Source organism: Petaurus breviceps, unplaced genomic scaffold (genome assembly GCF_028583685.1).
Source record: "Petaurus breviceps papuanus isolate PSGF00001 unplaced genomic scaffold, PetGlider_PUasm1.0 186, whole genome shotgun sequence".
NCBI classification, from domain to species: Eukaryota; Metazoa; Chordata; class Mammalia; order Diprotodontia; family Petauridae; genus Petaurus; species Petaurus breviceps.
Window position 1 is genome coordinate 29,615,468 of NW_027185798.1, and position 5,280 is coordinate 29,620,747.

General features: G+C 42.2%; 1 long non-coding RNA gene across 1 annotated transcript; it reads right to left on the reverse strand.

Moving 5' to 3' along the window:
* Positions 1 to 3,383: 3,383 nt before the first annotated feature.
* On the reverse strand, positions 3,384 to 4,962 carry LOC138162628 (uncharacterized). The gene is made up of 3 exons (XR_011168674.1): positions 4,931 to 4,962; positions 3,628 to 3,677; positions 3,384 to 3,588 (listed from the first exon to the last, which is right to left on the reverse strand). It is a non-coding gene; the product is annotated as an uncharacterized lncRNA (long non-coding RNA).
* Between the last annotated feature and the right edge of the window lie 318 nt (positions 4,963 to 5,280).

The following is a 5,280-nucleotide window of genomic DNA, read 5'->3' on the forward strand; positions in this document are numbered from 1 at the left end:
TGCCTCTGTGTACCACCTGCTAAATAGAATGGCTCTCTGGGAAGGGGAGGGACAAAGACACTTGGGATGACTATGATGGTGTAAGTAATATGAGACATCAGTAAAATCTTATTAAAAATAAAAAGAAATACTTGCTGAAATGGTACTTTCAGGCTTACAAAATGCTTTTCTCATAACAACCCTATAAAGCAGCAACAAGTATCATCCAGATTTACAGATTAGGTCACTGAGGCACAGAGAGGTGAGATGTTTTGTCTCTGGGTATATAGCTAGGTAGTAAGTATGAGAGGCTGAACTCATGCTCTGGTTTTCTTGATTTAAGACCGCAAGACTGGTACACTCTTAACACTACCATACTGCCTTACTTACGTATACAGGGGGAGAGGGGAGAGGGAACAAACCTGTAATTTCATTGGTATAAGGAACTCCTAGAGAGAAAAATCCCCCTCCCAGTACAGCTCCTAACTTGCATTATAATTTATGGTTTTTAATTTAAAGAATTCGCTGAGAGGTAAAATGACCTGACTTGGCCAGGGTCATAAAGCAAGTATATATTAGCAGGAGGACTTGAACCCAGATCTCCCTGACTCCAAGGCCAGCTCTATCTGCTCTGCCACATGTGTGAAAATACCTGTTACCTGACTACGCATATGCGTATGCCTGTGAATAATCATGAAGCAACTACCGAAAGAAAGAAAAAGATCCATTGAAAGTCAGAGTCTGGACAGGAACTGTTTCATCTGTCTTTATGTACCTTAGGCACACAGTACTTTGCACATATTACTGAATAAATGATTATTAAATATTATTGTTTATTGTAAAGGGGAGGATACTGAGATGTTTTTAGAGAAGGGGTTCTTCACTTTTGTGTGTATATGGACTCCTTGGGCAGTCTGGTAAAGTCTTTCTCCGAATCATTTTTAAATACATAAAATGAAATACATAGTATTACAAAAGGAAATCAATTATATTGAAATTTAGTTATCATAATACTTTAAAACAAACAAAAAGTTCATAGACCCCCAGCTAAGAATCCTGGCTAGACAGAGGGTCGAGCGTCTGATGGAGGGAGTACATGTGACTTGGATGTTAGATGGTTTTGGTAACCAACTCTTTAGATTGACATTTAAAGTCCTCCAGTATCATTACAGCCTCACATACTCTACAATCCAGCCTGAATGGAGCAGTAGCTGTTCAAACCCAACATTCTATTTCCTGCTTCTGGGAATCAGCATACATCATCCCTAGCACTGCATTACTTCCCCATGTCTATGGGCATTCCAGCCTCCACCTCAACCTGGAATTCAAATTCCACCTCTTCTCCATCCCAGGACTGTGGGCTCCTCATAGATGAGAATCTTATCAAGCCCAGACTAAGACTCACCTTACTGCTTCCTGGCCATCTTTATACCATCACTTGGCCGGTGTACTCTCCCCCTCCCCACTATATCCCACTTTCCAACTCGAGATCTGAGAACAGTGATCAAATCAATCCTACCATTCCTGGAAAAGACATGCCAACCACTTACCCTATTCCCCCAATCTCCATCCTCTTTAATTCCGTGTCCAAAACATTCCTCTCTGGCTACCACTCCCCTACATACGTTGTCTTTTTCTATTAAAATGTAAGCTCTTTGTGGTTGTGGAGTTGATTGCTTATATATTTATCCCTAGTACTTAGCATACAGTAAGTGCTTAATAAATGCTTTTTGGTCATTCATTCATTCATTGAAAGCTACTTCCATCATGAAGCCTTTCTGAGTTTCCAGATTATGAGCCCTCTTCCCTCTGCCCCCTCCCCCTTCGAAAATCTCCATGTATGTATGTTTTATAGCCTAGTAGAAGGTAAACCTAGGGACTAGTTTTCTGTTTTTGTATCCTTAGCACCTAGCACTTTGCATATATTCAAGAGCTGTGATTTCATCTGTGTGAGGAATTCCTGGTATGGGAACTGTGTCCACTAATGCAGATTGAAATTGTAACTCACTAGTTAAGTCCTACGGGGCTGTTTGAGGTACAGAAAAGTTAGTAACTTGGAGAACAAAATTCCCTAGCTAGTTGTGTCAAAGGCAGAAACTGAACCAGAGACACCAAGCCCTTCTCTTCATTAAGCTGCTTCTGTCTTGCATATAGTAGGCACTTAATAAATGTTTGTGGAATGAAATTGAGCTGTAAATAATTGGATTTATATTCTTGCATTTGGGGAAAGTTTCCATAGGTTGGCTTCAGTGAGTTGGTACCATTTTATGGCACCATTCCTGGTAGAATAGAAACTGGGTCCTCATTCTGACCTTGCCACATATACCATGATTCGGTAAGAAAGTGTTGATGTCCCAATAGCACAATGTTTATTGTGGGTGGGGAAGTATGACTAATTTTATAGCAATTAGCTTCCCTGACAACGAAGCTGTGTTCCATAAAGTGAGGCACATGTACACACAGTATGTCCCAATCAGTATTGATATCGAAGAAAGGGGTAAAGGTAGGGGGCACTCTGTGAAAATGTGGGTCATCTGGGCAGTCCCCCGGACATAACATCATACAAAGCAGCTTGAAAAGAGCCTTCCAGACAGTTACTGTGGTACAATGACTTTGCCAAAGTCAAAATGAAGTAAAAACAGACTTTAATAAAAGCCTCTTTACTCCAAATTCCGCATTTTTAATGTCAATTTCAAGGCAGAATTTATTGGTTTTCTAAATTTCTCCAAATATCAGTTTTGTATTGAGAAAATGGGACTGGATTAGGAATTAGGGAGATTTAGTTATAGTACCAATTTGGTCACTAATTTGCTAAGTGACCTTAGGGAAATCATTTGGTTTCCCTGGGGCTGTTTATTAATCTGTAAAAAGAGGGGTGTAAAAGGCCCTTTCCAGTTCTGTTTTCTAATTGATGGTAGAGAATTTTTCTTACAGTGAAGTATACACAGATTAGAAAGCATTGCTTTCAAAATATGAATTCGTCTTTTAACTAGGCAAAGCTGAGATTTGAGAAAGGAAGGAAGCCCAATGAAACAAAGAGAAAGAGGATTTTACAAGACAAATAGAGTCATAAATAAATAGTTTAATGTTGTAAATAGTCAATGGCCAAAGGAGAAACGTGGAATTGAAGTCAGGTAGATCCGAGGCACAGAGGGCTTAAGGGCTTCTGGAGATCAGGTACTCCATGGAACATCTTGGGGTGAAGAAAAGGGAGGGGGAGGCAGGAAATCAGCCACTGATTCCATTACAAGGCTGCTTCTCTTGGTGAAGGCAACCAGACGATCAGCAGCAGCCCCCTGAGCTGCCACAGCAGCCCCCTGAGCTGCCACAGCAGTCCCCAGATTGCTGGCTGCGCCCACTGCCACTGTCACAGCAGTCAGACCTCTGGTGCCTGCGTCTGTGGGTTCTTCTGTGATGGGAAAAGAGGCAGCAGCCATGCCCGGAGCCAGAGCTGCAGCATCCCCCAGAGCTGGACCCACAGCATCCCCCAGAGCTGCAGCATCCTCCAGAGCTAGAGCCACAGCAGGAGGAGACTGGAAGAGGGCAGGGAGTCTGGGGAGGGCACTTGGGAGGGCACTTTGGAGGACATTTGGGAGGGCATTTGGGGGCCTGGCACTTGGGAGGACATTTAGGGGGGCACTTAGGGGCCTGGCACTGCTGCTGGCTTTGCTGGCAGGACATCTCTGCAGAAGTTCAACCTGAAAGATAATACAGAAGAAATATCAAATCTTAGTTAAGAATTTGTTTACATTTGTGATAAGTGATTAGACTCCACTTATATTCAGGAAGTGAAGACCTGCGGAACTTTTTCTTCAATACATTTAGTTTGGGTTGGAATATGGGAGCAAGGAGTAGGTATCTATCAACCCAGGCCACATAGAGGCAGAGAATTCCAAGAAAGCAGAGACTAATTTGACTGAGGGGACCAGATGCTCCAGATTCCTTCTCTTGCAGGGTCTAGCCCCAAAGTACCCTCAAAATCCACCATCTTCTTTCAGTTTCATGGCAAGTTATGGCCACTGGACCATCCTCTCTTTCTGAGCCTTGGATATCCTCCTCTCTTTCTTAAATCCTAGATCAACTTTTTTGGGGGGAGTTCGTTTTTAGTGTTCATCAGTGGAAGGACAAACATATACAAATGCATGCAAAAAAGTCATAGAAAATGAGAGAATTCATACTGTGATCCAAAGTTCCATAAATTAAGACCAGCAGTGCTCCCCATGTCTCTCCTCACAGTCAACTGAACTAGCAAGTAAAGCTGATATGTATAAAATTTCCTGTCTAGTTTATAGACTTTTATCTTTTTGTGTATGTCAAGGTGGCAGTCTTGGGAAGGCTCTTCTCAAAATGTTTTTAAATGCATAAAATAAAGTAATAGGAATATAAAGGAAAATTATATTGTAATACAGTTATCAAAATATGTTTTAAGAAGAATTTCACAGACTCCAGGTAAAGAACCCTTGGGGGTGCACTGTGGTCGATTCCCCATTTCAACAAAGTGGCCTTAAGGGACCCTACCAGCACCAATGATCTTGATTTCAGGGATCTGCCAAACCCTGGTCCTCAATTCCTCAAAATTTCTTTCTCCAAGGACATTCTGGGAAGGTCATTAGTTCTAGCTCTCTTTTAGTTGGTCTTGCCTAGGTCATTGTTTGGGTTAGAACAGGTATGCCCCTGGCTAGTACTTTGGTGCTATTTGTAGAACTAGACCTGACCTTGTTCAGTCTAGAATAAATCCAAAGAATAGCAAACCTCTATTCCTCACTAACATCCCTTCTCACACTGCTTGACTATTCCCCATGATTCTAAACCCCCCCTAGCATCTTCTGCTTTTACCTGTCCTTATTCATGTCTTCAATTCCTTCTTTTCTCTCTCTCCTGCTTTGGGGCTATCAGTTCTCTTCCTGAAACCCCTTGTTCAAAGCCCTCCCCAGGGCTTTGAATCGCTTACCTTGATTACAGATGCTAAAGGGAGATTGCGTGAAGAGCCAGTGCCAAGGGCACCTTTTATAGGGGATCCCCAGGTTCTACCACTACCACGAGATAGCACTAGTGGGAGGAGAAGGCTCTTTCACAATCTAAGGAATTTGCCAGGAACTACCCACGTGCAAGGCAATTCTTGACATTCCCCAACTCCATTTCCTCATGATTATAAGTTAATCATATAGATACTCAACAAGGGGTCTATCCTATGTGGTTTATTTTGGTGGTCAAGTACCTTTTCCAGTTTGGGATATACTCTTCCCCACCCCCTTCTGTACTATACCCTAAAATGACCTGTAACTCTCAGAATTTACTATC